The 23,823-nt window shown below is 50.2% G+C and overlaps 1 protein-coding gene and 1 long non-coding RNA gene across 4 annotated transcripts in view; one reads left to right on the forward strand and one right to left on the reverse strand.

Moving 5' to 3' along the window:
- Positions 1–23,823, reverse strand: part of LOC102449420 (serpin B6) — a 137,278-nt gene that overhangs the window by 88,992 nt on the left and 24,463 nt on the right. The window lies entirely within an intron of this gene.
- Positions 378–23,559, forward strand: LOC142827190 (uncharacterized). 3 transcript variants are annotated; one of them, XR_012901692.1, is made up of 4 exons: positions 395–556; positions 1,058–1,168; positions 1,595–1,802; positions 23,113–23,559. It is a non-coding gene; the product is annotated as an uncharacterized LOC142827190 (long non-coding RNA). The 3 variants fall into 3 exon arrangements; XR_012901691.1 differs by lacking the exon at positions 23,113–23,559 and having other exon boundaries at positions 378–556; positions 1,053–1,168; positions 1,595–5,051; XR_012901690.1 differs by lacking the exon at positions 23,113–23,559 and having other exon boundaries at positions 392–556; positions 1,595–5,051.

The raw sequence follows: 23,823 nt of genomic DNA on the forward strand, positions 1-23,823 counted from the left end.
CTCAGGGCATTGGGTTGCAGAAGGTGGTGGGGTGTGGTCTCTGGAGTAGGGCCAGAATTACAGAGTTCAAGTTGTGGGAGGGGACTCTAGGTTGGTGGCTGAAGCTGAGGGGTTCGGAGTACGCTGAGGGATCTGGGATGAGGCAGAGGGTTAGAGCGTGGGAGGGAGTGTAGAAACCCAGGTCTTGGGGTGCAAGTTCTGGGGAGGAGCCAGAAATGTAGCTGTACAGAGTGTGGGCGAGGGCTCCAGGCTATGGTAGAGATTTCGAAGGGGAGTGTGTGAGGGCTCTGACTGAAGAACAGACTCTGGGGTGAGGCTGGGGATTAGAGGCTTGTGATGTAAGAGGGTGTGCCAAACTGGGACCAAGGCTCTGTATGTTATCCTATCTGCAGAAGCCACTCCCACAGCACCCAATGGCCATGGTTCCCAGCCAATGGGATCTGCAGAGCTGGTATTTGGTGCAGGGGAAACGTGCAGAGCCCCTGGCTTCCCATATGGATAAGAGTCAGAGGGGAGATGTGCCACTGCTTCTGGGAGCCACACAGAGACACAGCAGGTAGGGAGCCTGCCTTAGCCCTGTTATGCTGCTGAACAGATTTTTAATGGCCCAGCTGGTGGTGTTGATTCCTTGTTGTTACATGGAGCTTTCTTGGAGCAGGGAGAAAAGCTGACAAAAGGAAGCTGACTCTATCGCTGGATGTTGGGCCGCACCGTAGGGCAGTGCTCGGTTCCAGTCTTCTCTGCTGCCCCCTGGGGATCACTGATCCCTGCCTCCCATGTACAGCAGATGCAGAGATAATGGATCCTTGGCAGGTGCTGGAACACATAGCACCCTGGCCATGGAGATACACTAAACCACTCCACAGCCAGCAGCAGCAGTGGGGCAGTGTATTTCCTCTGCTACCTTCATTTTGTGTCAAACTTCAAAACAGACAAAAATAAATAAAAAGCCAAACAAACAATAGCACGGAGCATCTCCTTTGAAACATTAATCATTGCAAGCTTGGTTATAGTTTGACAGCCCGGGAGACCGATGCCCTAATTCTCCTCAGAACAGGTGCACACAGGTGTTTTCCTGTCACTGTGACCTGGCCCACAGCTGGAGAGCCCAGTTCTCAGGACAGTCCGGTATTCTCACCTCCTGTGTGGTAATACTTCTTAATTGACTGTAAGTATTCCTTCAAGGTAAGAGAGGGAATATCTTATATACTATTTGACAATATATATGGGTCAACTATTGCCATAAAGAAAGGAGAGTTCATGTTATGACACAGTTTACTAGGAGCGTAAAGCTCCGTGTTCAAAGAAGGAAAATATTTTTAGTTATTTACTCATCTATGAATAAAAAGTCTCAAGGGATAGCTGTGTTAGTCCTTAATTTGAAAAATAATGTGGCTCCTGGCCTGTAGCACCTTAGAGACTAACAAATATATTAGATCATGAGCTTTCATGGAGTAAAATCCACTTCATCAGGTGAATTGGAGTGGAAATTACAGAATCCAGAGTATATATAACAGCAAATGTAGTTATCTGTCAATTGTAAGATCAGTGTTAATGAATCTAATTAAGTTAAGCAGGTGTGTCTCATTCATAGGCAGGCAGCCAGTGGAGCAGCTGCAGCCAGGAGCGTAGACTGAGATGACTGGCGGAGCAGTGTAGTTTGTGGGACAGCTGAGGCGGCTCACGGGACAGCAGGTGGAGTGTGGCAGAGTGACTCACGTTGACGGCTTCAGCAGAACCTTACAGAGAGGCGGAGCCATCGGCAGACCACATAAGGTGTATCAACTCCAACCCCTCTCCAGGTTGGGATGGTAGCACCCTGTCAAGTGAACTTTTGAACTCTAGGGCGGCACTGACCTGGGGCAGGGACTTTTGGGGTGTCGGACTTTGGGTGATTTTTGGTTGCTGGACTCAAGAGACTCTTGGGATGTTGGACTTTTGGGGACTTTGGGTGATTCGTGGCTGGAGGGTGGGTCTTTGCTCATGTTTGGTCTATGAATCTGAGTTGTGGTGTTAAGTCAGTATAACTCATGAGACTGTAATCCACATTCTCATCTGGTACAATTACCTACTTCCACTAACTTCAATGGGGGTGATCCAATCTGCACCTTCTGAAGATCTGGGCCTTTTAACTCCTTATGTGTCTATGCAGGTAATTGTTTTATTCCTGAGACATATTTGTCTCTATCAGACTGGATCTTCTGCTTTGTACTGGTACTAAGAAACAGTACAATTTGCATAATTGGAAAAAAGCAACCAGGGTATTTCTACTGAACAGTTGAGAATCATAGCCCAAAATTATCAATATCAAATTCCCTAATTACCGAGAACTTTGCTCTTCTGTTTATGTGATTTGCAATATTTGTTGTTCCCCAACCTCCAAAGATTAGCCAAGAGTACAGGAAAGTGAAGAAAAATTACCCAAACTATTTAGACATCCAAGGCAATGTTTCTGCTGCTTACAGATCCTGTTTAGCAACAAAAATGTGAGTATTTACGGAGAGTAGAATCTGCCAAAGAAGAGGATGGTCTTTGTTTCATTGTGCCTGATGAAGAAGAGAAAAGGGTGGTCTGCTTAAAACTGCATGGCAGAAATGAGACATTGTGATGTCACAGTAGCGGCAGTAGCTGTTGCAGCCTTGGTGCCTTCTTCATTGATCTCTACAAAGCACTTGTGAAAGACATTTGACAAAACCAGATCATTTTTCTCAGACATTCCCCGGAAATCAGCTCGGCCCTCACTGAAAGCATCTCGCATCCCCATGCTGCTCAGAGTGGAGTTGAGGTTATTGCAAGTAGGAATAAGAGATCCTCCGGAAAAGGGCTTTATTCCGGAGGATCTCGCCAGTCTAGACGCTCTTTTCCGGCTTTTCCCCAAGCCGGAAAAAAAGCGGCGGCCATGTTTATTTAAATCCCGCGGGGGATATTTAAATCCCCCGCGGATTTCCCTATTCTGACTTGCCTGCTTTGCATGCCTCTTCCAGAGAAGGGGCCAGTCTAGACGTAGCCTTACTGTTTTCCCAATTTAATGCTGAGGTCGGTTACCTCATGTTGTTAAAGATTTGCTGCTATACCGAGGCTCTGTGCTTGCAAGAGGGGAAGAATTGCCTCTTTGAGGCACCCAGGGGTGTATATAAGATTTCCCAGGTCACTGGGTGGGGGCTCGAGCTGGTGTTGTATTACCTTGTTGAGAGGAGACTCCTAGATACTGAACCCAGCCCTTGCTGCTATTAACTTGGCCTGGCAGAAGGGTTACAGGGTAATAAATAATTTTGCAGATATAATTAAAATATTTGCATGAAGGTCTTCTAGAGTTCATTGTCATAGACCAATCATAAAGATAAATTGTATCTCCATTACACAGCTAGATGAACTGCTTCACTTACTTCACTGAGAGGTGATGATTTCTCTGCATATAACTGGTTTATACTTTTAAGCAGGTAATTTTTAGTGGGTTGGTTAATTTCAGAGCTAAGTGCCTGAAACCCTGCATGGATGTTGCTTGAGTTGTCCAGATTAGCCTTAACAGAGGGAATAAATATCCTGGTTATTTATCCACATTTTCTGGCACAAATGAGTCTGAAGTTGTAATCTCATATATTGCGCATAGATCTACTAGTGACAGTTGCCTCTAATATCCTGTAAAGTTAGTCAACATCTCCTGGCAACAAGGTCCACAGGTTGACTGTGCATTGTATAAAGAAGTACTTTCTTTTGTTTGTTTTAAACCTCCTGCCTATTACTTTAATTAGGTAACCCCTGGTTCTTGTGTTATGGGAAGGAAAATAATATTTTCTTATTCACTTCCTCCATACTATTCTTCATATTAAGGGTATCTATAATATCTCTCCTTGGTCTTCTCTGTTCCAAACTGAATTGTCCCTGTCCTTTTAATATCTCTTTTTCTAAACCCTGATTCATGTGTTTAACCATTTTTGTTGCTCTTCAGTGTGGCATTATTATTTCTGACATTATGAGATTTTTTTCTGCCTTATCATCTATTCATTTCCTAATAGTTCCTAATATTGCTAGCTTTTCTGAGTTTGTTGAACAGCACTGATCCCAGTACAGATCCTCAGGTAACCTCAATATTTACCTCTTTCCACTATGAAAAATGACTGTTTTTGTCCTGTGCCCGGTTTCCTGTCTTTTAAACCAGTTACTGTTCTATGAGAGAACCTTCCCTATTATTCCATGGATGCTTACTTTGCTTACAAGCCTTTGCCGAAGGCTTTCTGAGAATTCAAGTGCACTATATCCAACTGATCACCATTATCCACATGTTGTTGACCCCCTTCAAAAAATTCTAATAGACTGGTGATGCAAGATTTCTCTTTTAAAAAGTCGTGTTGACTCTTCCAACAAACTATGTCTGATAGTTCTGTTCTTTACTATAATTTCAACCAATTGACCTGCTACTGAAATGAGGTTTCCCCATACGTTCACTGCAGGTAAAGATGGCATTGACAGAAAAGTATAGGAAATACTATCCATTAAGTTGCTATAGAAAATAATCCAGATACTGGGTTAATGCCAGTTAGTATGGTGAGCTCCTGACCATACTGACTGGCATAATAGGGAGAGAGAAGTTACCCCCTTCTCGACCAGCGGGGATTTGACTTGCAGCCCAGCCCAGAAAGTAGATGGTACTGCCTTGGGAAGTGTGGGCTGGAGGATGCGCTGATTCATCACAACTGATAAGCAGCATCCACTGTTGAGGCTTCTATGTAACCAGCCACACTTTAAAGGTTCTGGACCCTCAGATACGGGGTTAATGAAAAGAGCAGCTCTCCTCCGTCCTGAGAAGAACCTACCAGAGCTGTAGAATCCCTATTGGCACAGCGGATTGTGATCTGCTTGTCCTGCACCAACAATAATGAATCAAGCACACACTATCTAACAAGATAATGACGGATAAAGGTCTGCTTGGGGTGCCAAAAAAATATTCTCCAACATGATTCTAAAGATGTTTCATGCCCATTTATACCCCATACTTTGACCTGTGTCCGAACATTTCAGCACATCAGTGCATTTCATCAGCATTGTCACAGACACAGGGTATGTCTACACTAGAAAGTTAGTTCGAACTAACGGACGTTAGTTCGAACTAACTTTCCTATGCGCTACACTAGCGCTCCGTTAGTTCGAACTTAATTCGAACTAACGGAGCGCTTAGTTCGAACTAGGTAAACCTCATTTTACGAGGACTAACGCCTAGTTCGAACTAGCTAGTTCGAACTAAGGGCTGTGTAGCCCTTTAGTTCGAACTAGTGGGAGGCTAAGGCTTCCCAGGTTTCCCTGGTGGCCACTCTGGCCAACACCAGGGAAACTCTATTGCCCCCCTCCCGGCCCCGGAGCCCTTAAAGGGCCACGGGCTGGCTACTCACTTTGTGCCAGTTGCAAGGCTGCCAGCACCCGTGCCTGCACAGCCTGCACCTGCCACAGGATGAGCCAGCCATCCGAGGGCTCCCAGCCCTCCACTGCTCCCCACGACCAGCCTGGCGGCTCCCGGGAGCCTGCCCGGGGGCGCAAAAGGCGGGCGCCCGCCTGGTCAAGTGCGGAGATCGTGGACCTCATCGAGGTTTGGGGGGAAGCCTCAAATGTCCACGATCTCCGCACTAGCCACCGGAACGCGGCCGTCTATGGACGCATGGCTGCCAGCCTGGCCGCCAGGGGCCACCAGCGCAGCCGGGAGCAGGTGCGCTGCAAGATTAAAGACTTGCGGCAGTCCTACTCCCGGGCCTGCCTGCCAGGGGCTGACCCGGAGGCCTGCCCCCACTTCCATGCCCTGGACCGCATCCTGGGGCCTCATGCCGTCCCTGCCCCCCGGGACGTGATTGACCCTGGGGCAGAGGGACCGCTCCTGGACACCGAGGAGGAGGAAGAGGGCTCTGAGAGCCAGGAGCCTGCTGCCAGCCTTCCCAGGACCCGGGACCCCCGAGGCACCCCACAGAGCCGCTCGCCTGCATCATCAGAGGCCGGGGAGGCATCCACCTGTGAGTACCCTCGTGTTCCCCTTATGTGTACGGGGGGCTGGGGCGAGAGGGAGCCCCGGGACCGTGCGCCTGGGCCTTGCCCACTACGGAGCAGCAGCTGGGGATCCTGCAGGGGCCCTGGCCTTGCAGAGGGGAGCTGGGTTTCACACACCTGGGCCCCTGGGGTAATTGACCGCTGGTCTTCTTGCACCACAGCTGCAGCACCGGGGCCTGCAGGGCGCACCACACCGCCTGCAGCAGCCGCCCGCGCCCGGGCAAGCAGGACAGCCAGGAACCAGGAGGACTACCAGAGGCGGCATCTCCGGTTCCTGGACCGACAGCTCCGTCTCCAGGACCACTGGGTCCAGGAGGACCTCAGGCTGCGCCAGAGGAGTCTGGAGGCCCTGGAGGAGCAGGGCCGTGCCCTGCGAGGCCACCTCCAGAGCCTGCTAGACCGCTTCCCATTTCCTCCTCCCCCTGCTCCCCCTCTTGCTCCCCCTCTTGCTCCCCCTGCTCCCCCTCTTGCTCCCCCTCTTGCTCCCCCTGCTCCCCCTCTTGCTCCCCCTCTTGCTCCCCCTGCTCCCCCTCTTGCTCCCCCTCTTGCTCCCCCTGCTCCCCCTGCTCCTCCTGCTCCTCCTGCTTCCGCTCCTGCTTCCGCTCCTGCTTCCTCCACACCCCCTGTCCTCTCTGCCCCCCCCTCCACAACCATTCCCCACCGACGCCCCCGGACCCGCAGTGTGGCGAGACGGGAGAGGCACCCAGACTCCCACCCCTGAGCTTTCCTTTCCCTTCCTCCCTTCCCTCCCCTCCCCTTCCAGCTCCCTCGTCCCAGGTTTCCCCCTCCCTTCTCCCACCTTCATTCCTCCCTCCCCCACCCCAGTTCTCTGAAATAAACAGACGTTTTTGTTTGAAAAACAGGTGTCTTTATTGTACAGTAGATAGGGAGGGGAAAGGGGAAGGGGGGGGGTAGGGTGGAAGAAGGCCCCGGTGGGGCATGCAGGGAGAGGTCAGTCCTCCTCCTCCTCCACCTGGAAGCTCTCCCGCAGGGCTTCCCGGATCCGGATGGCCCCCCGCTGGGCTTCCCGGACGGCGGCGGTGCGGGGCTGACCGTAGTGTCCAGCCATGCGGTCAGCCTCAGCCATCCAGGCTGGCAAGAAAGCCTCCCCCTTCCGCTCACACAAATTGTGGAGCACACAACATGCCGCCACCACGGGAGGGATGTTGTGCTCGGCCAGGTCCAGACGGGTGAGGAGGCATCGAAAGCGGGCTTTCAGTCGCCCGAAGGCCCCCTCCACCACGATGCGGGCCCTGCTCAGCCTGTTATTGAAGGCCTGGCGGGAGGGATTGAGGTGTCCCGTGTAGGGCTTCATGAGCCAGGGCTGCAGTGGGTAGGCGGCATCCCCCACCAGGCAGACGGGCATGTCCACGTCCCCGACCCTGATGTGGCGGTCGGGGAAGAAGGTCCCGTCCTGCAGCCGCTGGCACACGGAGGAGTTCCGGTACACCCGGGCGTCGTGTGCTTTGCCGGACCAGCCCACATTTATGTCCGTCAACTGTCCCCGGTGGTCACATACGGCCTGCAGGATGACGGAGAAGTACCCCTTGCGGTTCACGTACCGGGACGCCTGGTGTTCCGGGGCACGGATGGGGATGTGCGTCCCGTCGATGGCCCCCCCGCAGTTGGGGAAGCCGAGGGCGCCGAATCCCCGGATGACGGCATCCGGGTTGGCGAGGCGGACCACCCTGCGGAGCAGCACCCGGTTGATGGCCTTGACCACCTGCGGAGAGAGACACAGCAAAGCGTCAATCAGTGGGGCGCCCGGGTGGCTGGGAGCGTGCGTGCCCTGGCAGTGCCCCGCGCCCCACTCCCGGAAGCAACCCCCCTGGCGGCGTGTAGTACGGCCGGGACAGCCCGACCCCTCCGGTGCGGGGCGCCTTCGCCTCCTCCCGCCCCCCCCTTTGTCCCTGGGGCGGCCCATCCCCTCCTCGCAGCCCCCCTCCCCCCCGGCTCGGTGGCCGACGAGCGCCGTACCTGCATGAGCACTGCTCCGACAGTGGATCTCCCCACGCCGAACTGGTTCCCGACGGATCGGTAGCTGTCCGGCGTGGAGAGCTTCCAGAGGGCGATGGCCACCCGCTTCTGGAGGGGGATGGCGGGCCTCATGCGAGTGTCCCTTCTTTGCAGGGCAGGGGCGAGCCACTCGCAGAGCTCCAGGAAGGTGTCCCTCCTCATCCTAAAGTTCTGGGTCCACTGTCGGTCGTCCCAGTGCTCCAGGACGATGCGGTCCCACCAGTCGCTGCTGGTGTCCAGACGCCAGATGCGGCGGGGCACGCCGGTGCCGGGGCGCTGCCGCGGCTCCTCCACGGCCCCCAGGGCGGCCAGGCGGAGAGGCAGGGGGCTGACGTTCCCCAGGTGGTGCCAGGCAGCCTCGAGCCATTGCTGGCAGGCTTGCAGCAGCAAGTCCAGAACGTGCACCAGAAGGTGCAGGGCGAGCCGTGGCTCCATGTTGCCACCTGCGGCGGCCCCCCCGAAGGGAAGCACCGACACAGACGGGCACAGAGACCGACGCTTTGCTGTCCCTCGGCGAGGTTGGCAAGCAAGCAGGAAAAGCTGAGAACCGGCTGTCCAGGGGGGGTCCCTTTAAGCACGAGCCTCAGATAGCCTCAGACAGCAGCCACACAAAGCAACTGCTGACCTGATGCCCTGCCAGAACCGGTTTCAGCTGCCCTTAAATGCCCCCCTGCGTCCAATCAGTGTGGACGCGCTAGTTCGAACTAGCAAAACGCTAGTTCGAACTAGTTTTTAGTTCTAGATGCGCTAGTTCGAACTAGCTTAGTTCGAATTAACTAATTCGAACTAAGTTAGTTCGAACTAGCGCTGTAGTGTAGACGTACCCACAGAGAGTAACCCTCCTTCTGAAAAGTCTCACCCACATGTCTCCTGTATGAGCCAATAATTTAATTTCACCGAGCACTGCAATTACATGTGAGAGCAGCCATGATATTATTGTCAACAGAGATTGTGTCTTTAACCATGGATATCACACTTTAATATTCAATAGCTAGTAAGTGAATTCCAATAAGCAAGAAAAGGCAGTCTGAAAAAAAGAAGTGAAAATGCTTATTGCTTGGACACCTTGGTCATTTATTTTGGCAAGATACCTTTTTATCAGTGATACGCGGATATGTTAGAAACTCCCCCATTTTGGAATAGGCTCATCTTGGTTTTATGGTTGCAGCTACAGCTCCTCCAATTCTGCTAAAGTGAAGCACCTGCAATTTGAATTGCAAACAGAATAGTGGCAGTGAGAGGCTGATCACGGTTTATGTGAGATCTTATGGTTAGATCAGAAGACTTGGGGTCAGGAGACCTGAATCTTGGTTCTGTTCTTGCCTCTGCCCCAACTTGTTGTGTGATCTTAGGCTAGTCACTCAGGGTATCTGTGGCTCACTGGGATCAGCTGACTCCAGGCTTTAGCTGCAGGACTGTAAAACTGCTGTGTAGTCATTGGGCTTAAGCCTGAGCTCTCGGACACTGTGAGGGGAGAAAATCCCAAAGCCAAGGCATCTCTCTGATCTTGAATGGATCTATTATTGCATTGTGGACATATGCTTAGGGCTCGGTAAAATATATGGCATTGCCTTATTATAATGCAGCGTTCATGTAGCATGACCTACATGGGACAGACTCCAGTGTCAGGACTGACCCCTGTGTCTTATTATTGCCTGTCTTCTTTCAAAATAATGCAAACAAAGTAAAACATGGACTGAAAAGTTTCTTTAAATGGAAAATGATCATCATAATATAAAGTGTTTAGAAATCATTCTTAAGTTCATGGGGCTGATAAGGCTGCAAGGGAGTCATCTGTTTTTCTCTTCCATTCTGATTCTTACTGGATCAACCTGTTCTGAGGGGGGACTAGATGGTACTGTGTTTGCCAAGTAGATTGTGATCAGAAGTTTGAAGGCCGGATCAATTAATGGGAAATATCTTTGGGCACAGATCCCAGTGGATGGATAGCTTCTTACTCCTCTTTCAAAGATTACAGGTTAATTTCTAAGGAGGCATGTTCCTAATGTGAGTTTTCCCTTCCCTTCCCTTCCCTTTACCTGCCCTAAATGGAGTTTCAGCCTGACTTAATAGTATGTGGAACTCTGCCTCTGGCCCTCCTATTAGCATCCAGTCAATGCCAATAGCCAGTGCTTTTTTTGTGATGGTACTGCCCGGTATGTAGTACTGGCACCTCCAGTCAGAGCTTTCCTGGAAAGAACAGAGCATATCCGCACTTCTATATGAAAATATCCAACAGTTGGCTGGGCTGTGTGTCTTAAAGAGGCCATGTCTCTTAAAAGAGCAATGCGGACAGGCCCCACCACGGCTTTTTTTTCCTCCCCTAGAATACCAGCACCTTTTTCTTTACAGAAAAGCACTGCCAATAGCTGTCTACTGTCAAGAAATCAGTATAACAGCACCAGCCAAAATATGTAGCAGCAATTTAACAAGTGCTAGGCCTAGGATCATTGAAATGCTATGTAGCATTGGGCTGGCGGGAGGGGAGTTAAGCCAGGAAAGCATGGCTGAGTGGAATGAGATGGATTTGGTCAAAGGTGCTGAAGTTTGAGGGCAGAGGGGTGAGCTACTAAGAGTCATGGGAAGGTCCTGCCCCTTGTAGGCAGCAGGGTTGGGAAGACAGGCCTCTTGGGTGGAAGGAGAGGGCAGAATTTTAAGCACAGTAACAGGACAGTGCATCTCAAAAAAATATCTGTCACTATTATCTGAATTATGGTCCTCTTGTAATAACTGGGCCTTCCAATTTATCCTAATTGTGAGCTCTACTGGGAAAAGTGAGGGCTCATAAAGTGTCAGAACAACCTATGACCCTAGAAGATGCTGATAGGAAGAGATGCAAAAGAGAGAGAAACTGAATTGGTCCCAACAAAAAGGCTACAGTTCCAGTTCAAGGAAAGTGAGTGTGGGGGGAGCTGATCAATAGATCAAAATGGAAGTGTCAGAGATTGGGGCTAACTGGCAAACAAAGTAAGGGGATGGTGAATAGCTGACTCAGGCCTGATCATACGGAGAGATGGGACACATGTAAATGGGGGCACCTGACTGGTCAGTTTCAGCAGCGGCTGACTTGGGGACGCCTGGGGCAGAGCAGCTGGGGTACTGCTGGGTTGGTCCAGTAGCGCGGCCGCTCCTCGGCGCTACTGGACCAACCCAGCAGCACCCCAGCTACTCTGCCCCAGGTGTCCTGATTCAGCCGCTGCTGAAACTGTATGTAACAGTTATTGTATGTAACAGGAAGATATACATATTGCCCTTTATACTGCTTGTATTTTAAAGATCTGCTGGGGGGGGGGACCACAGTCTTCCCTTGCAATTGCTTGAAAAGTAAACTGTCTCTGACTTCTTGCTTTCCAAATGCAGAGTAAGGACTTCGTTTTCTTCCACAGTGTAGACATACCCTAACCGAATAATCTCTCAGAAGAAGATTCTTTCGGGATTTCCTTAGGTCTAATTTTCCTAGATTGCACATTTATACTGGCTGGACATAGTATTAGGAATGTAGTTAATAGGAAAGTTCCCCATTAGGACTACAGTGCATTAAAGAAGAGCTCCTCAACACGCGGCCTGTGGCCCCCTTACATGTGGCCTGTGGCGCTGGGCACCAGGCGAGCAGATACTGCTGCGCTGTTCTGAGGAGCAGTCAGAGTGGTGTGTGCCGTGGCCGAAGCAACATGCACCATGATTGGCTGTGGCGGGCTCATGCCGCCGCTTGCTAGGTTCTGGTGCCGGAGGGGTCACGCTCACTCGGGGTCCCTGCTTGTTTAGTGCCAGAGGCTGCACACAGGTGAGGGCTCCATGCACCAGGCCAAGACAGGGAGGCGGCTCAGGTCTTGTGGTGGGACTTGGGGAAGGGGCTGGGACTGTGTTTGGGGGTGGGGGTGGGCCCGGGGGGAGGAGTTGGGACTGTGCTGGGGGTGCGTGGTGGGCCCTAGGAGAGAGGCTGGGACTAGGATTGTGCTCAGGAGGGAGGATGGGCCAAGGGTGGTGGGGTGGGACTGTCTTGGGGAGGGGTGGTGGGCCCAGGGCCTGGGACTAGGACTGTGCTCGCAGGCCTGTGGGAGGGGCTGGGACTGGGACTGTGCTCGGGAGTGTGTGGTGGGCCTGGGGGGAAGGCTGTGCCCCAGGGGGAAGCATTTTCTGCCGTGTAAACCCTGTTCCAGTGGGAATTGGGCTGTGGCCTCGAAGCTCATCCACGCAGGCCACCAAAGAATCCCCCCTCGTGCCCACACCAAGCAGCCTGCCATGGTGACACCACTCGCCATGGGCCGCCTGGGCGCTGCCCAGAATGGCCTCTCCCAGCCAGAGCCTAAGCCCCGGCAAAGCACAGCTCACAGCCGAGTAGCAGGGGTGGAGGCAAATGGTGCTGAGGGACTGACCCAGAATCTGGGGGGGAAGAGGTGCTAGGGTACGGAAGGGAGGTGCAGCTCGGACTTGCATGCTGGGAGCCCACAAAATGATACTCACAGCTGGCCTGTTGGTGCCAGACTCGTGGGACCTTTCTCCGGTGGGACCATGGGGGTTATGTGACCCAAAGTCCTGTGGTGGCGGAGCCGGGTCTCGGTGCGGCTGATCCGGGGTCGTGAGGGCCAGGGGTCTGTGCTGGGGCTTGCGGCTGTTAGAGGGACTCTAATGTTAGAATGTTGATCTGTTCATAATGGTTATAGTGCAATTGCTGTGTACAAAATTTGGGTAAGGTGCACACTTAAAATGGCGATTGTCGTCAGTGACTGGAAAGCAAAATGGAGATTACCATCAGAACTCTGTGGAATGATCTGGACTTGTTTCCCGCCAGAAGTCTTTGTGCTCATTACCAACTTAGGCACATGGCATGCAAAAGCAGTGCACAAGGCACGCAGATCCTTTGTACCCAGCCCGAAATTATGCACAAGTTTTCTCGCCAAAGGTTCTACAAAAGCACTGCATCCCAAGGGAGGGGTGGTCAGTGTTTCGTCTGTGTCTGTGAGGACCGCGTGTGTCAGAGAGGGAGCGTCTACATCATTGAGGGCCTACTTCCCTATATCGAAGGATCAGGATCCAGTGACGGTTACCCTTCAAGAGTAGCGTTCCAGCCTGACAGCGCCTCAGAGGGAAAAGGCACAGGGATCATTCACAACGCGGTGGGTTCCCACACTATGCTGTGGTGAAGGCTCAGCACTAGTGATCTGGGATACACCAAGCAGAGGTGTTTGATCTCTACCTGCCTCGGACCATAACATTGTCACCTGAAACACTCTGTTGTGGTGAAGGTCCAATGAGAATCATACCAGAACTGTACCACCATTCATCATCTGCCTTGGCTCCTGGGGCAATAGCCTAGGATTCCACCGAGGGCAATTGATCCATCTGTGAGGGATCCCTTGCGGTTCCTCCCTGAGGGCTAACCTGAGCCCAAAGGTAAAAGGTCACAAGCACCAGTGCCACCATCGGCGACACAGACTTTTGTAAAGTATAAATACCTTACCTGTATTGGGGATCTTTCTGGGTTCTCTTCTGTTTTGGAGTGGGGGTTGGATTTGTTGGCGACCTCAGGGTTCTGCCACACCCATTCCAGGAAGGGAACAGTGGAGCAGTCCTCCAGCCAGGCAAGAGACGCTTCATGAGAAGCAACCAAGTGAGAAAGTAGAATGAATCAAAGTAAGGCCGGGTGTGCCTGCATGTAGCCGGAGCAGGAAGAGGGACATTAGGTGATAGACATAGGTTCCATTTAAGATTGTAAGTGAGACATTAACAGGAGATTGCGGAGGCTTAATAAGGAAATGAGATATGTGACTGACCCCAGGTATCTTGTTAGTTTTGCACCCTTTTGTAATCTTTTGTTTCGCACTTTTACCTGCATAAATAAGGTGACTCCGGCATTGTTTGGGAACTCACTTTCCTGTCTGTATTGGTGAAGCTCTTTGCTAATAAACAGAGGGATCTGCTAAATTGTGAGTCCCGAGTCTAACTTTGACAATTATAACAAATTAGTGCGCCAAGGACTAAATTTTGTTCCCTGATAGGAAAAGAAATAGATTTTTATTCTGTCACTCTCTTGTTAGTCTTCTCATGATAAAAGAATTTGTTTATATACTCCATATTGAACCATGCTGATAGCCACAAAACCTGAAAAGTCTAAGTCCCAGGGAACAAAATTTAAAAACTATTTAGTGACCTCTAGATGCAGAGAAATACATACTGAGATTTTAAAAAACACTAAAGTAGATTACAGGCCTAAGTCTTATTGAAATCAATCTTTGAATAACCATAAAGAATGTTCATGATTTGTGTTTCATACAAGTACCTAGGGTTCAATTTACAGCAGAGACTATAATACAGATATTCTAAGGAATCTTTGTCACAGATTCATAAATATTTTCTTTTTCCCTTGGAATATCTCTTCTAGCATGAGTGGCCAGTATGGTAGGCAAAGGAAGGCATGGCCTTCCCAAACCACCCAGCTTGGCCCCGTCCACACGATGCCCCCAGAACGCCCCCATTGCCCACCTTCCCCATGCTCCAGGGCTGATGATGCTGGGGCCACCTGTCATCCTCTCTCCCAGTGCTCTGGTGCTGGAGAGGCTGGGGATGCGCACCCTCCTTCCTCCACATACTCCAGTAGTGGGGAGGCTGAGGTGCATGTGAGTTTGCCCTTCTTTCCTCCCTTTCTTTCCCCTCTCCTTTCCTCCCCATGCGGGGGAAGGGGGATAGCTTGGCTCCCGGGGTGGAGGACCTAAGCAGAAGAGGTGGGGTTGGGTGCTGGCCTCCCCCAGACTTAACTTCCATGCATGCTCTTCTGCTCTTGTCATCACTTATGTGGGTGAAAAAAGCTTCAGGAGGTAGCCAAGTTAGTCTGTAACAGGATAAACTTAGAAAACAACAAGGCTGTGTCTAGACTGCAGGGTTTTTTCGAAAAAAGTAGCCTTTTTTAAAAAAAACTTCACCTACGTCTAGACTACAGCCGCGTTCTTTCTAAATGTAATTGAAAGAACGCAGCTTTTCTTTCAACGGCGGTACTCCTCATTTCACGAGGAAGAACGCCTTTTTTCGAAAGTGCTCTTTCGAAAAAAGGCATTCTGGAATGCAAACAGGGCTTTTTCGAAAGACAACATCCAGACTGCCTGGGTGCTCTCTTTCGAAAAAGCGGCTTGTTTTTTTTAAAGTACTGCTTGCAGTCTAGACGCTGTTTTTCAAAAGAGGCTTTTGAAAAAAGCCTCTTTCGAAAGAGGCTTGCAGTCTAGACGTAGCCCAAATGGTCTGGTAGCACTTTATAGACTAACAAAACATGTAGATGGTATCCCGAGCTTAAAGGCAACCCAGATGGCTCAGGTAGATTGTGAAATTTGTCTACATATAGCCATGTGGCGGAAATGTAGCTTTATGTAATGTAATGTGTCTTAGGGTACCCTGCCACCTATCCTTTCTGAAGCAGAGAGGACCTTTACTTTACCATTGGTAAAGGTGCACCAGCCAGAATTTTGTGTCTGAAGCCCTCCCACTAGGAGAAGCGGAGGACAGATGTAAAAGCACCAGGAGAATGCTATATACCCCTATTGAGATGCAGATGAGGGACAGATTGATGACTCTAAGACAAGATAAGGCAAGCACCTATCAATTGAGACAAGATAGCTGTGATAAGAAAATAAGCACTTATCAAATGGCAATTAATTACAGCATGATGGGTGCAAAACTTACTAATACCAATGAAGGAAAACTGCTAAAAAAGGAGCTTTTTTGCCATAATTTAGGGGTACTTAATGCAGAGACTGAAGCTTTGGTCTGGACTGATAGAGTCCCACTCCTATCTGTGATCAATCTGGTTGGTCACCAGAGAAACATGGACCATGGACTGGTAAATATAACATTGATTGGTGGGACTCTATGTATGTGTATGTAAGTATGTGCTTGTGTATGTAAGCATAGGCTAACTGCTTTACTATTGCATTTCTAATGAACACAGAATATTGCTTTTTTCCTTATAAAGATCCACTGTGCTTCTTATAAGCATAGCATATGCACTCTATCTGTGCCCAGGGCCGGATTAAGGCATGGGCTAGCCGGGCAGCTGCCCGGGGTGCCAACCTATGGGGGGGAGCCTGATGGCAGCTGTAAGAAGCGCCAGTGCCCCTTATAACTGCCATCAAGCACCACACATCCAGCTCTTGGGTTGCAGCAGCTCCCAGCAGCTACCTTGCAGCGTCCATGTTAACCCCCACAGCGCTGGCCAGCACCGCCATTCCCCCCACAGCTGCAGGGCCCTCCACGGCCAGGCTCGGCCTGCCCCGGGCAGCCCCGGGCTGTACGCCAGCAGCAGTAGCTGGGCTGGGTCGGGCCAGGCATGTGTGTCCGCACGCCCTCTCCCACGCGCCGGGCAGGGGTGGGCCTCGCATGCGCCCTCCCCCAACCTGGGGCACAATTAGCCTGTCTGCCCAGTGCACCGGAATGGCTCGGTCCGTCCCTGTCTGTCTCAATGTGATTGATGGTTCTTACACAAGCCACAACCACCTAACATCACAGCATTTAACATTATAAGCTTTGAAGGAATGGTGAATGGAAATGCTGGGTAGACTAGCATATTTGCTGCGATTTTTACTCATTTCAGAGTTTCCCACCCAATTCCACCAGGAGAATTGTTAGTAACTCTCTGTACTTCACACTGTCCAGGAACTCTCCTACCATTTTGATTTTGCAGTTTTATGCCCCATGAAGTGAGCACAAGGGGTAAAACAGCTGTGCACCCTAAACTCTACACTATTAAAGAGCTTGATTGAAGGGGAAAGGCAGCTCTGGAAAAAAGAGAACAGCAACGACCCTTGTTAACTAGGAGCAGTTGAGGCAGGGCAGCTATAAATCAATTAAGGGCCAGGTGAGCTGACTTCAGGCTTCTAAGAAGCTTTGTTTACTTGCTTTTTAAAAATACAACATCAGCTTAAAACTAATGGAATAATCTCTCAGAAGAAGATTCTTTCTGTGATTTCCTTTAGGTCTAATTTTCCTAGATTGCACATCTATATTGGCTGGACATAGTATTAAGAATGTAGTTAATAGGAAAGTTCCCCATTAGGACTACAATGCATTAAAGCAGAGCTCCTCAACACACGGCCCATAGCCCCTTTGTATATGGCCCGTGGTGCCGGGCGCCAGGCGAGCAGATGCTGCTCCACTGCACTGAGGAACAGCCAGAGTGGTGTGCGCTGTGCACCGTGGTCAAAGCAATGTGCACTATGATTGGCTGTGGTGGGCTCATGCCACCACTTGATAGGTTCCGACACTGGATGGGTCGCACTCTCTCGGGATCAATCACTCTCTCTTTTTCGGTGCCAGAGGCGGCTGGTACCCGGTAGGGAGACTCCAGACTGCACGCAGGAATAGCTCGGGTCTTGTGGCAGAGTCTGGGAGAGGGGCTGGGACTGTGGTTGGTTGGGGGGGGGGGGCTGCAGGCCCTGTGTGAAGTTTCTAAAGATGCACGTGTCATGCACCTTTCTCAACCATCTCACATAGATGTCAATGAAGTGCCCCATGTAATTCACGAGTGCTTCCAGCACCATGGAGAAGTACTTCTTGTGGCTGATGTACTTCACAGCACAGTGGTTGGGGGGCAGGATGGGAATGTGTGTTCCATCTATTGTCCACCCCCACCCACCCCACACACACACAGTTAGGGAAGCCCATGGAGGCAAAGCGCTCCACTATGATGTCCCAGTCTCACCACCCTCCATTGCAGGATGTTATTGATGGTCTTGGCTACTTGTCTGAGAACAGCCCTGAATGTAGTTTCCCCCACCCCAAACTGATTCCTGACTGAGCGGTAGCTGTCTGGTGTGACAAGCTTCCATAAGACAATTGCCACAAGCTTCTATACAGTCTGATCAGGTCTCATGCAGGTGTCCTGTCACTTCAGGGCAGGGCAAGTCATGCATAGAGTTCCAGGAACGTGGCTTTGCCCTTTCAGAAGTTTTGCAGCCACTGCTGATTGTACCATCTCTGCATGACAGTGCGGTCCCACCAGTCTGAGCTCATCTCCCGACACCAGAGCCAGCATTTCACTGTGTCCAGGGTGGGTTACTTGAATAGATTTGAGTTATGTAATACAGGTTAACAGACACTCTACCCCTATAGACAGATTGAATCCAATTTTCAGCAACATTGTATCCAGTCCCAGAGCTAAAACAACATTTCATTGATGGCCTTGTGTTTGCAATGGACCAACCCTAACCAAATCAAACTCCACATTTTAGGATATTTGGAAGGAGGTCTAGTAGAGTTTGAGTTCAATGAAAGATGATAAGACGGGCTAGAGAACATGGATTTGTAGAGAAATAGTTTTGATTGATTCTTAATACCTGTTCAGAGCCTGACCTCTAGTGACCAACTTGGTTTATCACAGATCTGACTTTTTCAGTAATAGAAAGGTAGCCGTGTTAGTCTGATCTTCGTGAAACAAAAGGAAAAAATATGTAGCACTTTAAAGACTAGCCAGATAGTTTATTAGGAGATGAACTTTTCTGGGGAAGACCCATTTCTTCAGATCATATTCTGAAAATGAATTGGCATGACCATATATAACAAAGGAATACAATGAAGAAAGTAAACAAATGATGTACTGACAAATCAGATATTAGAACAGAAGGTGGTGGTGAGGGGCAAGGAAGAGATAAGGAAGGAGAAAATAGCTTATTGTAAGTCAATAAGTGGCTAATCTGAACTTACTACGACTATCAATAGGTGTGGAGGCTGTCTTTGTAATGTGTAAGGTAATTAGCATCTTTATTAAGGCCCATTCGCAAAGTGTTGAATTTAAGCATGAATAAAAGTTCTGAAGTCTCTCTCTGTAATCTGGTGTTAACGTCACTTTGAAGTAAGATGCACTTTGTCAGGTCTTTAAGGGAATGGCCAGTTAAATTAAAATGTTGACTAACAGGTTTTTCCGTGTGCAGATGTCTGATGTCTGATTTGTGGGCATTCATTCTTTGGTGAGCAGTTTGTCCAATATACATTGCAGAGGGACATTACTGGCACACGATAGCATAAATCACATTGCTGGATGTACAGGAATATGAGCCATTGATTGTATAACTGACATGGTTAGGTCCAGTCATGGTGTCTCCAGAGGAAATATTTGGACAAAGTTGGCAACAGGGTTTGTTGCAAGGGAAAGTTCCAGGGTTAGTATTAATGTGGTTGTTAGTAAGAATCTTCCTGAGGTTAGGTGGTTGTCTACAGAGGAGTATAGGTCTGTTGCCAGAGCCTTACAGGGTATGTCTACACTACAATGTTAGTTCGAACTAATGTCCGTTAGTTCGAACTAACATTCATAGCCGCTACACTAGCGCTCCGCTAGTTCGAATTTGAATCGAACTAGCGGAGCGCTTAGTTCGAACTAGGAAAACCTCATTTTACGAGGATTAAGCCTAGTTCGAACTTACTAGTTCGAATTAAGGGGTGTGTAGCCCCTTAATTCGAACTAGTGGGAGGCTAGCCCTCCCCAGCTTTCCCTGGTGGCCACTCTGGCCAACACCAGGGAAACTCTATGCCCCCCTCCCGGCCCCGGACTCCTTAAAGGGGCACGGGCTGGCTACGGTGCCCGTGCCAGGTGCAAGCCTGCCAGCACCCAGCCAGCAGACCCTGCACCTGGCACGACACAGAGCCACCCACCCGATGTCCCCCAGCCCTCCCCCTCTTCCCGGGACCAGGTTGGCGGCTCCCGGGAGCTTGCCCGGGACCGCAAGAGGCGGGCACCTTCCTGGGCTAGTGCGGAGATCGTGGACCTCGTCCACGATCTCCGCACTAGGCACAGGAAAGTGGCCGTCTAGGGCAGGAGAGCTGCCAGCCTGGCCACCCAGGAGCAGGTGTGCATGAAAATCAAGGGGGTCCATTGAGACCCCCGACCCTGAGCCCTGAGCTTACAATGGCCGTCCTGGGTCAGAGCAAAGGTCCATCTAGCCCAGTAGCCTGTCTGCCGACAGCGGCCAACCCTAGGGACCCTGGACGGGATGGACCGAAGACAGTGACCAAGCCATTTGTCTCGTGCCATCCCTCTCCAGCCTTCCACAAACTTTGGGCAGGGACACCACTCCTACCCCCTGGCTAAGACTACTCCATGGACCCAACCTCCATGACTTGATCTCACTTCCCTTTAAACTCTGTTCTAGTTGTAGCCTTCACAGCCTCCTGCAGCAAGGAGTTCCGCAGGTTAACTATTTGTTTTATGAAGAACAACTTTCTCTTACTAGTTTGAAGCCTGCTACCCATTCCTTTCCTTTGGTGTCCTCTAGTCCTTCTTTATGGAAACTCATGAAGAACTTTTCTGAATGCACCCTCTCCACCCAACCCCTGCTTTTAGAGACCTCTATCCTGTCCCCGCTCCATCTCCTCTTTTCTAAGCTGAACAGTCCCAGTCTCTGTAGCCTCTCTTCATCTGGGACCTGTTCCCAACCCCTGATCATGTTAGTTGCCCTCCCCTCTCCCAGCCTTTCTCTTCCCCTCTCCCACCTCCTTTTCCCAGTCTCCCCCAGTTTTGTTCAATAAAGACAGAGTCAATGTTGGAAGAAACGTTATCTTTATTTTGTACATCAATAAGAAGGGGGGCTAGGGAAGGGTAAGTGGAAGGAGGTGAGGGAGGAATGGGGTACGAGCCCCCGATGGGGAGGACTGGGCTGGCTCTGCGGGCTTCTGGGGGTGGAAGCTCTCCTGCAGCCCCCCGATTGCCCCCTCTCCACAGATCGCAGCCTGCGGCAAGTGCAGCCGGGCTGATGGCCGAGTGGTGTGATGTGCCCAGTGTGGGTACTCCGGGCACTCCAAGCCAGGACTGTTTTGCAAGCAGGGCACCCCTTAGAACTGTCTGTCTGGGGTGGGGGTCGGGAGCCTTTAAGCGCAGCCCTCGGCTAGCCTGAGACAGCATCTCCACGCTCTACGTCCTCCTCTGATGCCCTGCCGGCACTGCTTCCGGCCATCCTTAAGCCCTGTTCAGGGTCCACTCAATGTGGACTTGCTAGTTCAAATTAGCAAAATGCTAATTCGAACTAGTTTTTAGTTCTAGACGCGTTAGTTCGAATTAGCTTAGTTCGAATTAACTAATTCGAACTAAGTTAGTTCGAACTAGCGCTGTAGTGTAGACATACCCTCAGAGAGTAGTATCCTGTTCCAGTATAGGTTGTAGGTTATTGATAATGCGTTGGAGGGGTTTAAGTTGGGGGCTATAGGTGATGACAAGTGGTATTCTATTGTTGGTTTTCTTGGGCCAAGCTAGAAGTAGATGGTTTCTGGGTTTTCGTCTGGCTCTTTCAATTTGTTTTTTTATTTCCCCTGGTGAGTAATTGAGTTTTACGAATGCTTGATAGAGATCTTGAAGTTTTTGGTCTCTGTCGCTGAGATTTGAACAGATGCGGTTGTATCTAAGGGCTTGACTATAGATGATGGATCGTATGGTGTGTCCTGGATGGAAGCTGGAGGCATGTAGGTAAGTGTAGCAATCAGTGGGCTTTCTGTAGAGAGTGCTATTGATTTTGCCATCAGTAATTTGTACTGTGGTGTCCAGGAAATGGATTTCTCATGTCAAATAGTGCCGGCTGAGATTGATGGTGGGGTGTAGGTTGTTAAAATCTCTGTGGAATGCGTCCAGTGTTTCTTAACCATGGGTCCAAATAATAAAGATATCATAGATGTAGCGTAAGTAAAGGTGGAGTAATAGGGAATGGGATTTGAGGAAATGTTCTAAATCAGCCATAAAGATGTTAGCGTACTGTGGGGCCATGCGGGTACCTGTGGCTGTCCCACTGATCTGGAGGTATTTGTGACTGAGGCTACGTCTACACAGCAGCGTTATTTTGGAATCACTGGCATGATTCCAAAATATGAAAGCGTGTATCCATACAGCAAATCTCACGAGGAGTAAGGGAAGTTGAAGGCAGAGTATTCTTCATTTGACTTCCTGCTACATAGACCGCGCCAAAAGCTGAAGTAAGCTATTTCGACTTCAACTATGCAATTGACGTAACTGATGTTGAGTTGCTTAATTCAACTTTAGCCCTGTTGAGTAGATGTGCCCTAAGTCTCCCTGGGACAGTGATACTTTCCCAACCCACAGGAGCCTGCAGGCAGGAGAAGGAGGATGGGGCAGGGCGAATTCCCACTATGTCCGGCAGATGGCTTGCCGGGGACACTGCTATTTTCCCAGCCTGAAGGGAGAGGGGAGGATCTGTGTACGGCTTACTGGGGAGAGTGCTAATAGCTTCCCCTCCTCTTTCCTTCAGCTTGCCATGCAAAATATCAGTGTTTTCCAAATCACAGTGAGTGATTGGGAGCATATATAAGAGATGCAATAAGATTTAAACGTGCTTAGTTGCATCATTTTTCTCTATACCCTAATACAGGGCTACTCAACTTTGGAGGCACTGGGGGCCACAATGATACTCACAGCTCTTGCTGAGGGCCGCAGCTTATGTTATGTTGAATATACATGCAAATATGTGCAACTAGCTTCTTTCACACAATGCCCTGGTGGACCAGGCATCTCTTCTCAGGGGGCTAGAAACACCAACACCCTGTACTGGTCTGTTCCAGCCAGCCTGTCCGCTTATATCTTTCAATGCTCACCCCACATGAGAGACTCCTTGCTGTTGTGGAGTGTGTTCCCAGTGGAGACCATGTTCAAAGGATCCCACACACGGGCTGCGTGTTGAGCCCCATGTAAACCCAAACCGCATTGCAAGCCACAAACAAACGGGCCATGTGCCACATGTGGCCTGTGGACTGTGTGTTGAGTAGCTCTGCCCTAATAGGTTTGGTCCTGAGTCCCATTAACTGTTCACAGTAGAGCTCAATTCTTCACACAGCAGTGCACAATTAATAAGTTGGCCTATTTTTTTCTTTTTAACTGCGAGTGCTGGGCATGTCACTCTGTGACAGAATATATTCTTATGTTCACACCCTACTCATTATTGTAATAACCTTTCCACAAGGCGTGTCTTGTGAGGTATCATTTAAAAACTCAAAACTTGCCGATCAATATTATGGCAAAATGCCCACAGTGATATTATGTGTCAAGTTATGAACACAGGCTGAGATCATGACTAAAAGTCTGTTTTTCAGATACATCTGAGTAGTGGTCAAACCAGTTCCTCAGAAACAACAGGCAAGCTGACAGGTCAGCTAAGGTAAGCAAAGCTGAAGGACCATTACCTGCTAAATGACCATTCTTTGGAGGGAGAGGCAAAAACAATAACAAAAATCCACAGTGTATATGCATACATACTGCCTGCAGTCTTGTTCTCAGCTGGAAATGCTTCTCAAAAAGACAGGACTATACATATTAATATGCCTAATAAGGAATTTACTTGTCAACAAACATTTCCTGAATCTTTTGTTATTACAAATATACTAAAGGGCAGTGCCCCCTACTTGCTACGCTCATCCAACCCCCTCTGTGGAGGTAGGCAGCCCCGGCTTCCTCCTCTACCCCACCTCTCTCCCCACAGCTGCCAGGACCCCCTGAAGGCAGGCCAGCCCAGCTCTCCCCCCTCACCAGCTGCCAGGGGGTTGGGCCATGCTGACACCACAGCTGGCCTGGTTCTCTCCCTCGGGCCACTGTGGGGTTGGGCCGAAGCCGTGCTGGACTCAGCTCTCCCCCTGGCCGACAGAGGCCGAGGCCCCCCTGGCCTTGGCTCTCCTCCTCACCCCTGGCCACCGGGGAGATCCTAAGCCGCTCCAGCTCTTTCCTTCTTGCCCAGAGGTCAAAGCCCCTTTACCTCTGCTTTATTCCCCCCACCCCCAGCCACCAGGGAGGGGGGCCGAAGCCTGGCC

This window comes from Pelodiscus sinensis, chromosome 2, assembly GCF_049634645.1.
Source record: "Pelodiscus sinensis isolate JC-2024 chromosome 2, ASM4963464v1, whole genome shotgun sequence".
Lineage (NCBI taxonomy): Eukaryota > Metazoa > Chordata > Testudines > Trionychidae > Pelodiscus > Pelodiscus sinensis.